General features: G+C 41.3%; 2 pseudogenes; one reads left to right on the forward strand and one right to left on the reverse strand.

Annotated features, from left to right (window-relative positions):
• Positions 1-17,342: 17,342 nt before the first annotated feature.
• Positions 17,343-17,461, reverse strand: LOC134930644 (5S ribosomal RNA; annotated as a pseudogene).
• Positions 17,462-19,359: 1,898 nt separating this feature from the next.
• Positions 19,360-19,478, forward strand: LOC134930655 (5S ribosomal RNA; annotated as a pseudogene).
• The last annotated feature ends 1,853 nt before the right edge of the window (positions 19,479-21,331 follow it).

Here is a 21,331-nt window from a genome sequence, read left to right on the forward strand (position 1 = left end):
GTAAATTGAATATCATCCTCATTTCTGCTTTTGCTAGGTTGGCTTCTAGATTCCTATCTTTCCATGTGGACCTGATATTCCGGAGACCTACAAAGTAGGCAATTGAATTGGTGGAACACTGATGTTCCTTCCGGAAGTGGTCTGAGAGATGGTGGGTGGCAAGACCTTTACGGATGTTGCGCAAATGTTCGCCTATGCGTGTTTTCAAGGCCCTTGAAGTTCTACCCACATAGGATTTACCGCATTTGCACATGATGAGGTAGATAACACTGGAAGTATTGCATGTGATGAAGTCATGAATCTTCAATTTATTACCATTAATGATGACTTCTGTGTATTTGGTTTTCTCCGTTTTGATGCTTCTGCACCCCACACATAGACCGCATCTGTGAAAGCCAGCAGTTCTTATCGGATTGGTGTTTTTCACATGTAGGGCACTTCATACCAGTTTGCTCTTTAGATTGGCCGCCTTACGGTATATGAACTTAGGTTTGCTGGGAAGAATGTTTCTTAATATCGGGTCTCCTTGGAGGATGTGCCAATGTTTGTGAATTATTCTTTCAAAATATTTGTAATCTGAGTTGAAGCCTGTGAGAAAGGCCCATTGACTTTCTGATGTGGATTCCTTTTTGGTCTTCTTCTGGTCTTGAATGAGCGGTTCTCTTTCACTGGATTTGATTTCTTGAGCCGTTTTTTCAATCTTTTCGGAATGGTATCCTTTCTTCAGGAAGATGTTCTTCAGATGATCAATTTGTGTTTCACATTCCATTTGTTCACTGCAATTCCTTCTTATACGGATGAATTGACTCTTTGGTATCCCTTGGAGCCAGTTCTGATGGTGTTCACTGTCTGTAGATATATAATTTTGTGTGTCCGTGGGTTTATGGAAAGTTTTGGTTTGAATGATTCCATCTTTAATATATATAGAATGATCTTGGAAATTCACTTCATTCTGATGTATAGCGAAGACAAAGTTGAGATTAACTGAATTCTCATTAAGGTTTTGGCAAAAAGTCTCCAAATCGCCCTTACTTCCATTCCAAAAGAACAGGATGTCGTCAATGTAGCGACTCCAATGTCGTAGTTTTGTGCCCCAAGTTATGCTGGAATAGATGGTAGAGGATTCCCAATAGGCCATGAACAAATTAGCATAACTTGGGGCAAAGCGAGTACCCATGGCTGTACCTTTGCGTTGCAGGTAATATTCGCCATTAAAGAAAAATAAGTTGTTAAGAATAAATTCAATGGCTTCTAGGATGAAGGATTTCCTTACTTGGCTTTCCTCAGTCTGGTCTAAGAACCACGAAACAGCTTTGATACCATCAGTGTGATCAATCACTGTGTAGAGCGATGATACATCAGCAGTGATGAGATAACAGTTGGATTCCCATTTCATCTCCTGTATCCTTCTAATCGCATCCCTGGTGTCCTTCAGGAATGATGGTGTTTTTCTTACTATGGGTTGTAAGAAATTATCAATCATAACCGACAAATTGGCAGTCAAACTGCCCGTTCCAGTGATGATTGGACGACCTGGGGGGGGGGGGCAGTTAGACTTTTATGCACTTTTGGCAGGATGTAAATAGTAGAAGTCACTGGATTGTCGTTGGTGAGGTATCCATGTTCACATTCTGTAATTCCGCCTGATGCTAAATGTTTCTCTAGGAATTTTTCATTGAGGTTCTTGATGCGTGTTGACGGATCAGTTTTTAACTTCTGATAGGTGTTAACATCTGTAAGCTGTCCCATGATTTCCCGAATACAGTCATCCGTATTCATTATTGCAACTCCTCCTCCCTTGTCGCAGGGCTTAATGGTGATGCTCTCACCCTTGCTTAAATCGGTGATGGCTTGTCGTTCTTTTCGCGATAGATTGTGGCGTATCTTGGTGTGATGGTTTTTCTTCTTTATGAAGTCCTCAGTGACCAATTTTTGAAAAGTCTCAATAAAGTTTCCCTTAATATGAGCTGGGTAAAATTGTGATTTCTTTTTGAATGTACGGTTAGTACCGTTCTCTTCAGATGTGTTCTCCATGTTCTCCGAATTGGCCTCCTGTATCGCAAAGAATTTTTGCAATGTAATTTTTCTGGTGAATTTCAGGAGATCTATGTATTGTTCAAATGCATCGGCCGTGGTTGATGGCGCATATTTGAGCCCTTTCTCCAAGACTCTGATTTCTGTATCTGTCAAGTCTCTGTCGCTGAGGTTGAATACGGTCCTTTTCTTTTCTAATGATGAATCAACAGGAGGGGGAATGAGGTTGGGAATGGATTTCTTCAATCTTTTCCTTCTTTTGGCTTTAGTACCTCCTCTTTTTCCTCTCTTCCTGCTGTGTCTGGTACGGGTTCCCACTGCTAATTTTTCTTGGAACCTGACCTTTCTCTTCGAAAAGGGGGTTCTGTGTGATGATCATCTTTGTGATTTTCCTTCTTTCTTGCTTCTCTATGGTTAGCAGTATAATTCTTGTTCTCTGATGTTGGCCAGCGGTCTATGGTCACATTTCTTCTTCCTCGGGTTCGACTGTCTCTTCTGGAAAGACTTCTATTTCTCTTATTGAGGGAAGTATTTGGGGTTTGATGTCTGTGACAGCTGTGTTGGTGATCTATGGTCCTTCCCTTTCTTGATATCTTCTGCTCTCGTTGGATGCTGTCTCGATCATGATGGAAGGCCCTTTGTTGGTACCCCCTATCCCGTTGTCTTCTTTCCGGTGACGGACTCCGCCTTCTCATCGGGCTCCTAGGTTCCTGATGTCTTGGTGGAGATATGGAAATGTCCCTGTTGTCATCTCTCATATATCTTTCTTTTGTCCAATCGCCATTATTTCTCCATGTCTTATTCCTTTGATGCCTGTATCGTTGTGGTGGTTTATAGCGGTTCTCTTCATTGTACCGTTGTTCTTTTCTATTCCACATGGACCGACGAAATAGGTTTCTATTATATTTATATTCATTTTTCCATTGATGACCAGATGATCTTTCGTTGTCACAGTGGTAGGAGTGGCGGTCATTTCTAGAAGAGTCTTCTCCCTCGTTATGTGCAGTGGATGGAACTTGATTAGATGGTTTGGTTTTCTTAGATTTGGTGATCCCAAATCGATAGAAATCACAGTCTCTCTGCAGCTTTTTTTGTTTTTTCTTAATCAGCTCTCTGGTATTGTGTTCCATTTTTATAGCTAATTCTTTCTCTAGCATCTCGAACCATGGCAACTTGGTGAAGGGTTCTATTAAGGTTTGAAAGGATTTGATTCTATCCTTGGTTTCCTTTAGTTTCGATGTCCTTTCCTTCAGAATTAAATCTATCAGGGCAAGCGAGCAATTATCAAGAATTGTGATCCACTCCTTCGTAAACTCTTCTGATGCATCTGTGAATGATGGATACTTCTCAATTCGTAGTCCTTTAGGAATGAGCTGTTCCGTCTTTTATTTCTCAAGGGTGGCTATTTCCCACCATAGACGGTTCTCCTTTAATAACCAATCAGTGACTCTGTGCATCACAGTGTCCAGATTTCATCATTGGTGAGAAATTCATCTTTGTTAAAATTGACCTCGAAGGCGTCTTTCACTTCTTCACTTCTTTTGTTGATGTGATGTAGCATACCGCTGCAGTGGTGCTATCCCCTGTTAGGGGAAGATCTGTGCAAACTGGAGGGCGGGGGTAGCAAGTCTGCGCTGTATAGGACTGAGACAGCTGGCCGTGTGGAGAGTGCCAGAGCTCCCTAAGGGCTCAGTACAAAAGTGCAAAAATGAAAAAGGGGGAGTGCTCTCTCTACAATGGCGCTGGTCTCTCTTACGGTCACCTATGTATGTGGATAATACCCAGGTGTGAAAGTGTATATCAACCACGGCCGATGCATTTGAACAATACATAGATCTCCAGAAATTCACCAGGAAAATTACATTGAAAAAATTCTTTGCGATACAGGAGGCCAATTCGGAGAACATGGAGAACACATCTGAAGAGAACGGTACTAACCGTACATTCAAAAAGAAATCACAATTTTACCCAGCTCATATTAAGGGAAACTTTATTGAGACTTTTCAAAAATTGGTCACTGAGGACTTCATAAAGAAGAAAAACCATCACACCAAGATACGCCACAATCTATCGCGAAAAGAACGACAAGCCATCACCGATTTAAGCCAGAATGAGAGCATCACAATTAAGCCCTGCGACAAGGGAGGAGGAGTTGCAATAATGAATATGGATGACTATATTCGGGAAATCATGGGACAGCTTACAGATGTTAACACCTATCAGAAGTTAAAAACTGATCCGTCAACACGCATCAAGAACCTCTATGAAAAATTCCTAGAGAAACATTTAGCATCAGGCGGAATTACAGAAAGTGAACATGGATACCTCACCAACAACAATCCAGTGACTTCTACTATTTACATCCTGCCAAAAGTGCATAAAAGTCTAACTGTCCCCCCAGGTCGTCCAATCATCACTGGAACGGGCAGTTTGACTGCCAATTTGTCGGCTATGATTGATCATTTCTTACAACCCATAGTAAGAAAAACACCATCATTCCTGAAGGACACCAGGGATGCGATTAGAAGAATACAGGAGATTAAATGGGAATCCAACTGTTATCTCATCACTGCCGATGTATCATCGCTTTACACAGTGATCGATCACACTGATGGTATCAAAGCTGTTTCGTGGTTCTTAGACCAGACTGAGGAAAGCCAAGTAAGGAAATCCTTCATCATAAAAGCCATTGAATTTATTCTTAACAACTTCTTTTTCTTTAATGGCGAATATTACCTGCAACGCAAAGGTGCAGCCATGGGTACTCGCTTTGCCCCAAGTTATGCTAATTTGTTCATGGCCTATTGGGAATCCTTTACCATCTATTCCAGCATAATTAGGGGCACAAAACAACGACATTGGAGTCGCTACATTGATGACATCCTGTTCTTTTGGAATGGAAGTAAGGGCGTTTTGGAGACTTTTTGCCAAAATCTTAATGAGAATTCAGTTAATCTTAACTTTGTCTAAACTATAAATCAGAATGAAGTGAATTTCCTAGATCTTTTTATATATATTAAAGATGGAATCATTCATACCAAAACTTTTCATAAACCCACGGACACACAAAATTATATATCTACAGACAGTGAACACCATCAGAACTGGCTCCAAAGGATACCAAAGAGTCAATTCATCCGTATAAGAAGGAATTGCAGTGAACAAATGGAATGTGAAACACAAATTGATCATCTGAAGAACATCTTCCTGAAGAAAGGATACCATTCCGAAAAGATTGAAAAAACGGCTCAAGAAATCAAATCCAGTGAAAGAGAACCGCTCATTCAAGACCAGAAGAAGACCAAAAAGGAATCCACATCAGAAAGTCAATGGGCCTTTCTCACAGGCTTCAACTCAGATTACAAATATTTTGAAAGAATCATTCACAAACATTGGTACATCCTCCAAGGAGACCCAATATTAAGAAACATTCTTCCCAGCAAACCTAAGTTCATATACCGTAAGGCGGCCAATCTAAAGAGCAAACTGGTACGAAGTGCCCTACCTGTGAAAAACACCAATCCGATAAGAACTGCTGGCTTTCACAGATGCGGTCTATGTGTGGGGTGCAGAAGCATCAAAATGGAGAAAACCAAATACAAAGAAGTCATCATTAATGGTAATAAATTGAAGATTCATGACTTCATCACATGCAATACTTCCAGTGTCATCTACCTCATCATGTGCAAATGCGGTAAATCCTATGTGGGTAGAACTTCAAGGGCCTTGAAAACACGCATAGGGGAACATTTGCGCAACATCCGTAAAGGTCTTACCACCCACCATCTCTCAGACCACTTCCGGAAGGAACATCAGTGTTCCACCAATTCAATTGCCTACTTTGTAGGTATCCGGAATATCAGGTCCACATGGAAAGATAGGAATCTAGAAGCCAACCCAGCAAAAGCAGAAATGAGGATGATATTCAATTTACAAATGCTTTCCCCCAATGGTCTTAATCAAGACTTTGAAATCAAATGGTTTCTTTAACATCATACCAGCCACAGCATCTATCCATCACCACTTAGTCATGCTTAATGGCCCTCCTTTTTCAGGTGTATACCTTACTTAGAATCATTTATTCCTATTATTTATTTATTGTTGTATTTGCTTTTTTTCATGTCAATGGGGAACTACATTGTTTCTACATGAGAATGCCATTCAACGACCACTACGAAAGAACTGTGATCCATCCTTTTCACCGGACATCTATATAAGTTTACCTCTCCTTCAAGCTAATAAAGTGCATCATGGGACATATTTGAATATTAATTCCGGTTATAATTTCTGTTTCTTTGTATTGGAAACAATCAAAATGCTGTCTAATGACCATCAAAAACGATTGTCCACCACTTTTCCCACTCATAGAAGTTGATATCTTCTCAGGAGAGAGCAATGGACACTGTGGAACGCATTTCTGATGTCATTTCTGGTCAAAACATCCATTGAATGGACCGTAAACGTCACTTCCGGTCTGGACAGGAAGTGACATTTCCCGCCATTTTTGGCCGTTTGTCACTGGCTAAAAGACATTTAAAAGGATCCCCATCAAGCCACAAAGGTATCTTGCCTTGAAGAAGGGACCAGGCTGTCCCAAACTGCGTTGGAGATACCTTGTGGCGCTGCCCACCCCCTGGACATTTGGCAGACTGTTTTCCTGATTGCCTGGAAGGGAATTCGATCAGAGGAGCCACCAACAGGGTATTTCCCGGGGTACCCTGCCTTTATTTGACACCTGCGGCTCCTCCACCTGCATCGGTAGGATCACATTCCCCCCATGGCCTGTTCCCAGTCCACTTGTTTTTTTATGTATTGCTTGTTTCTAGACATTGCATGTTAGTATTGTATTAAATTCCATTTTATTTACCATACCAGTGTGTTTCAACATACACTTTCACACCTGGGTATTATCCACATACATAGGTGACCGTAAGAGAGACCAGCGCCATTGTAGAGAGAGCACACCCCCTTTTTCATTTTGCACTTTTGTACTGAGCCCTTAGGGAGCTCTGGCACTCTCCACATGGCCAGCTGTCTCAGTCCTATACAGCGCAGACTTGCTACCCCCGCCCTCCAGTTTGCACAAGTTTATAGAGGTGCACGTTCTGGTGTTAATACCTTGTAGAAACAGAAGTACTCCTCTGATTTAGTAATTCCTGCATGTTTACCTCAGGCCAGAGGTGAGTCTTGTTAGCCGCACTTCTTCCTTTGCAGGCTGAGGGTAAATGAGCGGGTGTCTGCTGTAGTCTCCGACCAACTGGAAGGGTAAATGAGTGGGTGTCTGCTGTAGTCTCCAAACCGCTGGGGGTGTATGAGCCGCTGTCTGTTGTAGTGTCTGACCAGCCATGAGGGAAAATAAACAAGTGTGAGCAAGTTCATTAGCAAATCTAGGTCTCATTATTTTAGGATCAGTGACTACATTTTCTTGTATACACACCCAGCCATTAGTCAGAAAAGGTCATATACAGTACAGGGTCCTAAATTTATAAGGTTTTAGCAATCATAAAAAAGGTCATATAGTTTTAAAAAAACATAAATGTGCGATAACCTAAAAATTTCAGTAAACTCAGTTAATAACATAAGGAGTGAAATACATGGGATAATGACCAGACTGCTGTAGTGTCTGACCGGCTGGAAGGGAAAATAAGCCTGCTGTAGTGTCTGACTGGCTGGAAGGGTAAATGAGCGGGTGTCTGTCTAATTTGTCACTTATATGAACCGGCAGGGATGCGAAATGCCAGGTCCAGGGTGTGGGCAGTGGCAGAGCGCAAACTCCCGATGTCAGTGTACACAGATTTTGATCCTGTGGTCTTCGTGGTGGATCGCGGTGACTCTTACCGGCTCTGAGATGTTGTACACAGGCACCAGGGTTATAGATATCCTGTAGTCTGATGCTGGCTTACACCAGGGAAACACAGTGTAGGTTCCGGGATGTGATTAGAGATTGCTGCGGAGGACAGCGCCGCCCAAAGGGCTTCTGTACTGTGTGCAGCGCACTGCCTGCACCATCCTAGTTACGCCCCTGGCTACAGGATAATTGTAGTTTGCAATAAGCATGGGATATTATAGGAAGGTTACCGGTAAGGTACAGGGTTATACGCCTTGCTATCCGTATGCTTATTTATGATGGGAATCAGGCAGCATACATATGCAATGGACATTTCTACATCTTTTCCAATACCAAAATGCACTTCTTACAAGTGATTAATTGTATTTAAACACTTGCCTGGTATGGTTGCACAGGTGCGACCACACCGGCATGAATTTTCCCTGACATGGTCGCATCTAATGTCACGAGTCAGAAACGCCCACAGCCACACAGCAACTGCCACTCTCAGAGGGACCTCCCGGCCCCTCTGCATCCTAGTTCCCTCCCCTAGTGCCTGCTGTGCTGCCAGTTACTGCTCACTGGGCAGCCTGGTGACACCCTCCACCCCACAGCTTTCATAGAAATGTAATAGAAGCTGCCCTTACATTCCCTGAGTAATCTAGAGACTGCAGAGATGAGCAGCCACCAGAAAATGTGAGATAACAATGGTCCAATCATCAATGGTCCAATATCTTGACCATCAACGTTTAGGCGATGTTCATACAAAAATGTGTAAAAGTGTATTTATTTTTAATAAAATCGTGTTGGATGTCTTTTAAATAGATGTTCTTATCATAATTCAATCATAAAAAAATGACAATTCCTGAGCAGCTTGTTGTAAAAAATATCCAGGTAAGTGGTTAATAGACAGATGTATGCAATGCAGTTGCCTATATTTTGGTAAATGATGACTGACTTTATCCTGTCCATAATGATGATAAAGGAAAACACAGTATCTATAATGCTTCTACTATAAAAAAAAAAAAAACCATACACTACATGCTAATATGTATGTTGTGCTTACACAGATAAACACATAAATGTATTTATTTTTGTAAATGTAATCACCTACCGTGTCACCTGTTCAGAATTTAGGAATTGATATTTTCTGCTCATATATAGTATACAATGCTGAATTTTACTTAAAGAAATTTGCAGACTGTGAAAGATACACATCAAAGTGCTCAGTGTATTTAGTGGAGATGTATGAATCTTCATATCACAATGATGCCGTTGGAGTAGTGTTAGATAGCTACTTTCTGAATTCAGGCCACTTACAGCATGCAGCTGATTTCATGCATGTGTGAAACCCCACCGGTGCTATGGTGCAGTACTTGAGGTACCCAGATGTAGAAAGGCTCGCCTTCCCCCGGTGGCTATCCTCTGTTCCAGCTATGGCGTGAGTATGGCGCTCATGGCCAGATGGGGCTCAAAAACCACAAGCGCTTAGCACAAACTACCTAATGCTGATGGAGGGTACACATGGACAACATGTGCAGTGCCTGTTCAACAAGAACCCCCTCCTGGTGAAGGCAAGTAATATCCTGTACAAGGGGGCATTCTGCAATGATTTCCCATTCAATGAATGAAGAACCTCTTTAATCATATGCAGAGGCGGTACAAGTATCTAAGGATGTCATTAGACATGTGTGCCTATACAACATAATGCTTTTTTATTTTAAGTAAGCTTTCATTTTTTTTTTTTACAACGTATGTTTATGGGGGGGGGGGGGGGGGGTAAATAAAGCACAATTTGTATAGTTTTTTTCTCTATTAAGTCTGGAACCGGAAAGTCCTCCTCTGCTACAAAGTGCATAGAAAGGATATCTAAAGTGCATACAAAAGTGGAGTACAGCACAGTGTGATGAAAGCACTTTTAAGGTTGTACATATCTTGTAGGAGATTTGTCCCAGGTTTCTGACCTATATGGATTTAAACCTCAGGAAAATGTCTGTGATTGCAAAACAGACTGGATAGATGTTTTGGCCTTTAGTAGAAGCTGGTTATGGGTTTCCGGGGTTGTGCTTGGAGTGAGAGGGCAGGTTCCATCTGTTGGGCCCATTTCAGGTCTTCAGCCTGAGATCAGGCTACTTGGTGCTGACAACTGTAGAGGCAAATAAAGATGTGCCAGGGCTTTACTCAGGGTCTCAATACCTGGGGGAAATAGGCAGGGTGTCTGTTAAGAGACATAGTGATTTTCTTACTGTGAGTACTGTGCATTTGCTTATATTTGTGGTAGGGCCATTAGGTCTTATGACTCTGAGTGAAGGGATCTGTATTGTTTAGTAAGTGCCCAGCTGGGCTAGGATTTATTTTTATGTTTTGTGTTTTTGTACTGAACAATAAAACTAGCTACGGCTAGATTGCACAAAATCCCTGTACTGGTGTGCTGCTTCCTGGCTGCTATGTGTTTGGAAGGGCCGCTGAGATTCCAGCATCGGTCTCCTGACCCTGTAGGGATTCCAGCATTGGTATTATGACTAGTGTTGGGAAGGACTGTCTGTATTCTGACTGGTGTCGGGACTGTATTTTTATTTTAAATTTTTTTTAAATAAATTTTATTGGGTTTTTCCACATTATTACACCAAAACATGGCAAACAAAAATCATAAGAATAGAGTCGGCATATCTATAAAACAGTGTATAGAAGACAATATTTTTGGGTAGCAAGAGAGGATCAGACGTAACTGACAGAATTAAAGGTATTACTCTTCAAGGTGTACAGTGTGCAATTGTAAATGTCTGCATTGTAACTTGGGTGGATAAATACGACAAAATGCATCACTCATGTCAACACTAAGACTTAACACATGGGATCCGGTCTGAAGATCGACAGTGTCTAGGTCGACCACTATAAGTCGACAGTCACTAGGTCAGAAGGTCGACATGTTCTAGGTTGACAGGTCAAAATGTCGACATGAGGGGTTTTTTTTAAATTCCTTTTTTTTTACTTTTTCATACTTAACGATCCACGTGGACTCCTGGAGAGTACGGATGAAAATATCCTCGTTCCAATTCAAAGTCTGTGAATTTACTACCTTCTGTCAACCAATCAAGTGCGAATCTGAATAAAAGTGCTCTTGAATAATGCGTGAGGTCTGTTAAGCCTAGTCCCCCACTCGCTTTTGGGCATCTTAATTTCCAAGAAGCAATCCTAGGTTTTTTTTTTATTTCCAAATAAATTTGGAGCAGATCTTGTCAATAAGTTTAATGTCTTTCTTAGTCAGTTTAAGGGGGCAACATTTGCATATGATACAACAGTTTGGGCAGGAGGATAGACTTTACCACCTCTATCCTGCCTAAAAGTGATAATGGTAAGTCATACCACCTGCTCTAGGGATTTTTCCATCTTTAAAATGACGGAGCTAAAATGTAAACTATAGATCGTAGATATGTTGTTAGCGATAAGGATACCAAGATATTTTAAGTGAGAGGGCATAATTTTTATGTTCCAGGTATTGCCCTCCGTCATTGTGCGTTGGTCCTTCCCATTTATAAACAGTAGCTCTGATTTGTTTACATTTATTTTATAGCCTATGTTCCCAAATTGAGAAATTAAATCTAAGATTACTGGGATAGAGTGAGCAGGATTAGTAATGTAAAGGAGCATATCGTCTGCGAACAATGACACTCTAAGATCTCTGTCACCTATCTTAATTCCTTGGTATAGCGGGAATTGCCGTATGGCAATAGCCAACGGTTCTAAAGCTAGTATAAATAAGAGAGGGAAGAGGGGACAGCCCTGCCGGGTGCCTCTCACTATTGGGAATGGGTCAGAGAGTAAGCTGTTACATATCAGTTGTGACCTGGGTTGTGTGTATAATGTCCGTAGAAAACCTATGAATCTACCAGGGAAAGCAAAACCTGACAGAACATTGTACAGGTGGTCCCAGAGCACCATGTCAAATGCCTTTTCCGCATCTAGAGAGTATAGCCTGTGGGGCGTCCGACACGGCACCCCGGGATCCACTCACCGCCAACAACACCCTTCTCACACTGATCGCAGAGCTTCTATCCTGCACGAATCCCATCTGATCTTCATGAATAAGATTCGGAAGAACCAATTTCAATCGATTTGCCAGAATTTTTGTTAGCATTTTATATTCGATATTCAATAACGAAATTGGTCTATATGAACCAGGTTCAGAGGGATCCCTGCCAGGCTTTATGAGAACCCTAATATGTGCTGTGTTATAATGTAAAGGCAAATTACCTGAGTCTAAAATAAAATTAAAAACTAACACCAGCATGGGTATAATACGGGGAGCTAGAAGTTTATAGAGCTCAGGGGTGAGACCATCAGGGCCAGGTGCCTTTCCTAATTTTAAATGAGAGATCGCTAGGGCAACCTCCTCTGTGGAGATTTTAGAGGTTAATAATTCACCCGTAGAATCCAACATCTGCGGGATAGGTAAGCCATCCCAAAAGGATGATTCTTGAGAGCTATCTACTGGTGGGGCTGAGTAGAGTGTGGTGTAAAAATCTTTCAAAACCTCCACTATCTGAGTGTTTGAAGATGTGGTGTTCCCATCCCCCATTTTTAAGGGGTAAATTGTGGGCGGTTTACGCTGACCACACAACAGATTCGAAAGGAGTTTACTAGATTTGTTAGCGAATCTATGAAATTTGCAACTCTTTATGAAAGTATAAGACGCCTCCATTTTGATAAATACATTTTCAAAGTGTTGTCTGGCCTTGTTATAGGAGGCTTTAGTAACCACCGTCTGGTTAGATTTATAAAGCTGAAAAGAAGACGTCTGTGCATCCTGTGCTTGAGTGAATTGTGAGATAGCGTGTTTTTTCTGGGAAGCAGTATGCAAAATTATGACTCAAAACAAGGAGTCGAGGACTGCGCTGTTATGCCTCGCCTGATCAACTAAAGCTGCTATGGAGCAAAAAATGAGGATTTCCCGAAAGGCCAGATGAAAAGACTAAGAAGAAACTGCTCTAAGAAGGTGGATTATGACATACAAGTACTGGATCTGATGGAGCAATTCGAGGAGAAACACTACATTAAGGGCGACCTCGAAAAAAGCAAGGACGAGGTAGATAAAGTAGCCAGAACGAATCTCCTCCAATACAAAGATAAGAATACGAAGAATAAACAGGATGTGATGTTTTTGACGGGTTATTCTAGTCAACGAAGGTTCCTAGAAGAAAGCATTTACAAACACTGGCATATTCTTACTGCGGATGATGACCTCAAAGAAATTTTGCCAACGAAACCAAGAATAATTTATAAAAGAGCGCCTAATTTAAAAACGAGTCTGGTGAGGAGCTACTATAAAAATAATAACAAAGGAGGAGAAACTTGGCTGAAAGAAATGAAATCTGGGTTCTACAGATGCAATAATTGCATTGTATGCAAAAAAAACAGAAAGATCACGACAAAATGTGTGGACAAATATACGTCTAAAAATACAGGAAAAGAATACACTATAAGAGATAAAATTACATGTAACTCAAAAGGTGTAATCTACCTGATGACATGCCCATGTGGGCTACAATATGTAGGGAAAACTTACCGCAGTTTATATATTAGGATTACTGAACATCTCAATAACATCAGGACCAATAAAGACAACCACAGCATTCCGGAACACTTTACGAAAATGCATAATAGTGACCCTACGGGATTAGAATTTATTGGAATTAAATTAATACAAAAATCATGGGGAGGAGGGAATTGGGATAATGCACTCTTGAGAGAAGAAGCTAAAACGATTTTTGAATTGGAAACTCTGATACCCAAGGGCCTCAATATAGAATGGGACCTTTTTCCCTTTCTCAAAGAATAAACTAGATCCAAAGGGATGTATATTATGGAAGTTAGGGAGATATTTATTATTATATATTCTTCATATATCACTTTTATTAGTTCTTAACATTTTTAAATTTTAGGAGCAAAAATCACTGTCTTTCTATGTATGTCTTGTGTTGTGCTCAGTATGTGATATATCTGGAGTTTATTTATTGTCCAGAACTGCCCCTCTTGTCAATTATGAGGAGTAATTATAAGCATGTGAATACGGAATGTATAAGAAGAATTCCATCATGCAATAAACATATAACATATATATGGAGGAGAGGAGAAAAAAACACTGTGCAGAGAGGATCTCCATGACAACAGAGCCGCCGCATGAGAGACGTGTCCGGCTATCAGGGGGACGAGTGAGACGGAGCAAGATACGTCACCACGTCCGGTTTCCATGACTACGAGAAACAACAGACTGAAGCCGTGAACGGAGGCTCGGTCGCCCTGGCAACGTGTACGCGGAAGGAGAATTAGTTACCATGACGACTGCCACGTCAGGTAGGGATAAAAGAACGGGGCTTTGATACAGCTCGGCTATCCTGAGGAAGCCTGCGGTGTCAGGCGAAACTAGTAGATTGCGGAGCTATCATACATGTCTGCCGGCAGACACCCGTTCTACAAACCTCCTGTGACTTGAAGTAAGTGCACTTAGCGTTTCTGGCCATTCTCATTAAGGAACTGACGATTCCGGCCCTGGTGATTTATTAATTCCTATTTTGGAAGGGGTATACACCGTTTGGCTGGTATTAACCATAACTCTTATTGAATTAATTCCCTGTATGACAAGTGACTGTGGCATAGCAACTACTCTTATATGCCTATACTCACCTGAGGAATACTAGTACCTACCAAGTGAATAATCGCTACTCAGCGTATCACTGGTTTTATATGTTTATTGTTGTGTGTGATTGTTTTGTGTATACCGGTATTAGGATCACTTTAGAATATTTTTGTAAATAGTGAGGATCTCTATATAAGGGTCCACTGCATATAAGAAGTTTGTTTATCCTGTGCCAGATTAATAAAATATTATTTTATTTTTAAATTATATTGATGTTTGAGTGATTCATATTTCTATGAGCAGATACTGCCATTGACCACTATATATCTGACAACATTAGCGCTGGGAGACATCCTTCCCTTTTTCTTTGCAAAATTATGACCCCTCTGGGCGTTGCCTTAAAGGCTTGCCAATAGAGTACGGCTTTAGTCAATTTTATTTCACTGTTGACCATCTCAAATTCATCCCAGGATTTGAATATTGTATCTTTCAGTGTTTGAGAAGTGTTAATTGCTGAGGGACATCTCCAGTGTATTGAGCTACCCCTATCAGAAGACAATTGCATCTTAATCCAAACAACCGCATGGTCTGAAATAGTTATTGGCTCCATCTTCGCTCTAGACAGCTTTGGTAAGAGGGTGATTGAATTCAATATATAGTCTATCCGTGACATTCGTCCAGTAGCTGCCGATAAGCAGGAGTAGTCCTTGTAAGTCGGGTGTAATGTGCGCCAAGAGTCGAGCATGTGTAGGTCTCATGCAAATTCCGGTACACCAAGCTTTGGAATCTTAATGTTAGAGGGTGTGGGAGACTGTTTGTCAAGGTGAGCAAGGGATATTAGATTTAGGTCACCTACAATTATCAGGGGTGAGAGTGTGGCAGTAATATAGAAATAAGTTTTGTCAGGAAATGTAAAGAATATACGTTTGGTGCGTATACAGAGGCACAAGCAAATAGCATTTTTTCATATGATAATCTACCCACAATATAACGCCCCATAGGGTCAATGGTGACATCTGAGACCTCTATGGATAGGGAAGAACGTGCAATAATCACAACCCTTCTCGACTTTGAATTGTAAAAGGCAGACACCAGGACTCTCCAGCCCAAAATATTTAACCTGTGGATGTCACTTTGTAATAGATGCGTTTCTTGCAAGTAAACAATATCTAAACGTAACTTTTTCAAATACATGAGAACACATTTGCGCTTATTAGGGGAGTTAAGTCCTCCCACCTTCCAGGTACCTATATGCAAGGCCATATCATCCTTTCAATGGCTCCAATCAGGGGCATCCTGATAGATACATAAATAAATAAACAATAGCACATGGGACTAAAGGAGATGAGGGGGGAAGAAAAGTGGGGGAGAACACCAAGTGGCGTTCAAAAATATAAACAAAAAGCATAAGAAATAACATTTTCAACAACAGTGAGAACACTTCCGCATACATTAAGCAACACCTGCCGCTTAGAATGGAGTCCGCAAAACGTCAAACTCTGCCTCCGACTTGCCACCAGCCCATTAACCATATAACAAAAGCATCGCTTAACTACGAGGTGATCAACAAGATCACCAATCTTGGTAGAATGTAGAGCAGTTTCCCGTTTGTCAAGCAAGGTATCCAATCAGTTTAACTTTTGGAGAAAGAGGGGGGGAGGGAGGGGGATATGGAGGGGGGCTCTACAAATATCAACAAACCCACCATCTGGCAAATCTATTAGGGTTATCAAGAATTGAAAAGCAGGGTAAAATAGTAGTTAGTGCAAAAATCCCTACCCATAAAGACTAAACATCAAACCAAGCTAATAGTAAGTGATATCCTCCACTGCAGTTACTGACAAGGAGGGTACAAGGCTTCGTGTGTGATTAGCCAGTCAAAGTTGGACTATAAATTCTGCACAGTAAAAGGTACAAGAAAAACTGTATACTGTAGCTAGAGGTAGAAATTAGGAACAATATTTACTGCTAAACAAAGATAGCAAATTTGTCGCTCTACAGTTAAGGATAGGATTGTTCAGCAGCGACACAGGTCTGTATGTGAATTATCAAACCTATACAAAAACCTAGGGCGATCCGGCACCGGTAAAGCTAAATAGGAATAGATACTGAAAATTAAAGAAGAAAAACCAAAACAGGACAGTGAGTTACCCTAAACTGGTAGGGGAGAAAAAGGGCAAAAATTAGCCTTTTCCATATGGTATACTATATACGTATCGGTGTTATTATCGTCCTAGTTGGTGGTGCGCCCAGAGCCAGAAAGTATGCAAACTTTTATACAAAGGGGAGAGGACAGAAGGCTCTTGTGTGGGCGCACTCTTATAGAAAAGAAGTAAATTTGATAAGGTAATTGAGATAAATGGTTAAAACATAACTTTTATTGACTAATATTACAAACGAGGTTGTTACCGGAGATCTATCCTTTAAGAATGCAATATACCGAGCATCTTAGTGAGATAAAAAATGTTCTGGTCTCTTAATGATTAAAAGTGTGTGGAAGGGCGGTAGACATTAGTTGGTCATACCCCCATTCCCACTTGACCAGTACAGACTTGCTGTATTGATGGAACCACAGGGTAGTCAAGACACAAAAATAATGATAATAACTATGCTCTCTTGGCTTAAGTAGAATTAGAGAAATGATCAGAAGTCATTCCTCTGAGTATAATACAAGAAAAATGGACATGCTCCTATCTGGATTTGAGACAGTAATAACGGTAGAGGTAAATATGGCACCTCACGTAGATGGTGCCCGTGACCAAAGGTCTGGAGATTGCAGAGTAAAGAAAACAAGTGGTGATACTGCTGTTGGTGTTGCTACCACATAGGTGAGGAAAAAATCCCACTCTACAACACCAGGTATTCGCAGGTGGTCCCCCTTCCTGGTACTGACTTGGCCCAACGCTGTTTAGCTTCCAAGATCAGACGAGATCGGGCGTTGGCAGCGTGGTATGGTAGTAGAGAATTTTATGTGAACATCAATGAGAGTGCACCTATTTAAGAATATTGAAAATCAGAGCCGACAGGAAGAGGATTGAGGAAAGATGGAGTAAAAAGGTGGATCTGCTTTCCACGTTAGACCTGATCCAATATTCCCACTCATGTGGTGCAATGTACCAGGAATCGTAAATGAGAGTCCACGAAGGATAGTGATCTATAGACAGTTGAAGTTAATGAGAATCATGATCTATAGACAATTTGAAATTAATAAAAATACAGTCAGAAAAACACTATCACAGGTATATTACAGTATATCCCGACAGATAGTGCATGATAGGAGATGCTGATTGAAACAGATAAATGCGTAGTCACTCTGGTGATACGGTCTATTTCAAAACTGAGGGTAAGGTCTGGGATCTATAGGGTTAAGCACTGAGGTGACTGATTTATAGAAACTATACCAACATATATCTGTTAACCATGTGTGTCATACACTGTTTGCCACGTAGTCCCGGATAGAATATGGGATGCTAATATATACTAATTATCTGCATGCATAAATTGCTATGAGGAGGCAATAATAAAAATGGATGAATACCAGCACTTAAATAAGTATAACAAATATAATGGTCAAAAATTAATAACACCTAAACTAGGCGTTAGTTTCCAATAGGTTCACTCAATGCTAGGTGAGTGCTAATGAATAAAGGTCTCTAGATAATCACCCCTATGATACGTACTAGGTACGAGATAATTCAAGCGGTACTGCTAGGTTTTGTAAGTAGGAGTTGCTATCCGTGTCAGAGAGCCACAGGATAGTAATGCTTACAGTTTCACCAGAGATCAGGGTAAGCCGAGAGAGCAAGGCAGATAAATGAAGCTAAATGCCAGGATACGGTAGTGTCGACGGGACCCCTGTTCCTAAATGCGGAAGACGCGTTTCGCCCTAGGGCTTGTTCACTTCCGGCTTCCGGAACCCGGAAGTGAACAAGCCCTAGGGCGAAACGCGTCTTCCGCATTTAGGAACAGGGGTCCCGTCGACACTACCGTATCCTGGCATTTAGCTTCATTTATCTGCCTTGCTCTCTCGGCTTACCCTGATCTCTGGTGAAACTGTAAGCATTACTATCCTGTGGCTCTCTGACACGGATAGCAACTCCTACTTACAAAACCTAGCAGTACCGCTTGAATTATCTCGTACCTAGTACGTATCATAGGGGTGATTATCTAGAGACCTTTATTCATTAGCACTCACCTAGCATTGAGTGAACCTATTGGAAACTAACGCCTAGTTTAGGTGTTATTAATTTTTGACCATTATATTTGTTATACTTATTTAAGTGCTGGTATTCATCCATTTTTATTATTGCCTCCTCATAGCAATTTATGCATGCAGATAATTAGTATATATTAGCATCCCATATTCTATCCGGGACTACGTGGCAAACAGTGTATGACACACATGGTTAACAGATATATGTTGGTATAGTTTCTATAAATCAGTCACCTCAGTGCTTAACCCTATAGATCCCAGACCTTACCCTCAGTTTTGAAATAGACCGTATCACCAGAGTGACTACGCATTTATCTGTTTCAATCAGCATCTCCTATCATGCACTATCTGTCGGGATATACTGTAATATACCTGTGATAGTGTTTTTCTGACTGTATTTTTATTAATTTCAAATTGTCTATAGATCATGATTCTCATTAACTTCAACTGTCTATAGATCACTATCCTTCGTGGACTCTCATTTACGATTCCTGGTACATTGCACCACATGAGTGGGAATATTGGATCAGGTCTAACGTGGAAAGCAGATCCACCTTTTTACTCCATCTTTCCTCAATCCTCTTCCTGTCGGCTCTGATTTTCAATATTCTTAAATAGGTGCACTCTCATTGATGTTCACATAAAATTCTCTACTACCATACCACGCTGCCAACGCCCGATCTCGTCTGATCTTGGAAGCTAAACAGCGTTGGGCCAAGTCAGTACCAGGAAGGGGGACCACCTGCGAATACCTGGTGTTGTAGAGTGGGATTTTTTCCTCACCTATGTGGTAGCAACACCAACAGCAGTATCACCACTTGTTTTCTTTACTCTGCAATCTCCAGACCTTTGGTCACGGGCACCATCTACGTGAGGTGCCATATTTACCTCTACCGTTATTACTGTCTCAAATCCAGATAGGAGCATGTCCATTTTTCTTGTATTATACTCAGAGGAATGACTTCTGATCATTTCTCTAATTCTACTTAAGCCAAGAGAGCATAGTTATTATCATTATTTTTGTGTCTTGACTACCCTGTGGTTCCATCAATACAGCAAGTCTGTACTGGTCAAGTGGGAATGGGGGTATGACCAACTAATGTCTACCGCCCTTCCACACACTTTTAATCATTAAGAGACCAGAACATTTTTTATCTCACTAAGATGCTCGGTATATTGCATTCTTAAAGGATAGATCTCCGGTAACAACCTCGTTTGTAATATTAGTCAATAAAAGTTATGTTTTAACCATTTATCTCAATTACCTTATCAAATTTACTTCTTTTCTATAAGAGTGCGCCCACACAAGAGCCTTCTGTCCTCTCCCCTTTGTATAAAAATTATCAAACCTATGCAGCATGGACAATGGAAATACCAGTGTGATGTGGATAATTCTAAAAGTACTCTTGTCCACGGAAAGTGTAGAAGAGTCAAGGACCATAAATGTTCCAATAGGCAAAGTTCAGCCGAATTTCCACAACGGCAGTTTAGATTCGAACTCCTGCAGGAATTATATGGATAATCATTCACAGTCTGACAACCTGGAATTATTCGCATCAGCCTCAGATGCCTCTGCATCCATGTGTGATAAGAAATCAACAGATTGTGAACCATTGTATATGCGCAGCCGCGCTGGGTAGAGGAGGGCAAATTTCCTGTTTTCCTGGATAAAGCGGGAACATATAGGAGCAAAGTCACGCCTGGCCTTGGATAACTCAGCCGAGTAATCCTGAAATAATAAGAATTTACTTACCGATAATTCTATTTCTCGTAGTCCGTAGTGGATGCTGGGGACTCCGTCAGGACCATGGGGAATAGCGGCTCCGCAGGAGACAGGGCACAAAAGTAAAAGCTTTAGGATCAGGTGGTGTGCACTGGCTCCTCCCCCTATGACCCTCCTCCAAGCCTCAGTTAGGATACTGTGCCCGGACGAGCGTACACAATAAGGAAGGATTTTGAATCCCGGGTAAGACTCATACCAGCCACACCAATCACACTGTACAACCTGTGATCTGAACCCAGTTAACAGCATGATAACAGCGGAGCCTCTGAAAAGATGGCTCACAACAATAATAACCCGATTTTTGTAACAATAACTATGTACAAGTATTGCAGACAATCCGCACTTGGGATGGGCGCCCAGCATCCACTACGGACTACGAGAAATAGAATTATCGGTAAGTAAATTCTTATTTTCTCTAACGTCCTAAGTGGATGCTGGGGACTCCGTCAGGACCATGGCGATTATACCAAAGCTCCCAAACGGGCGGGAGAGTGTGGATGACTCTGCAGCACCGAATGAGAGAACTCCAGGTCCTCCTCAGTCAGGGTGTGCCCCTGACCAAGTATCAGCTCGGCAAAGTTGTAAAGCCGAGAGCCCTCGGGCAGCCGCCCAAGATGAGCCCACCTTCCTTGTGAAATGGGCATTTACATATTTTTGCTGTGGCAGGCCTGCCACAGAATGTGCAAGCTGAATTGTACTACACATCCAACTAGCAATCGTCTGCTTAGAAGCAAGAGCACCCAGTTTGTTGGGTGCATACAGGATAACAACAAGTCAGTTTTCCTGACTCCAGTCGTCCTGGAAACTATATTTTCAGGGCCCTGACAACATCTAGCA

The sequence above is a fragment of the Pseudophryne corroboree genome, chromosome 5 (assembly GCF_028390025.1).
Source record: "Pseudophryne corroboree isolate aPseCor3 chromosome 5, aPseCor3.hap2, whole genome shotgun sequence".
NCBI classification, from domain to species: Eukaryota; Metazoa; Chordata; class Amphibia; order Anura; family Myobatrachidae; genus Pseudophryne; species Pseudophryne corroboree.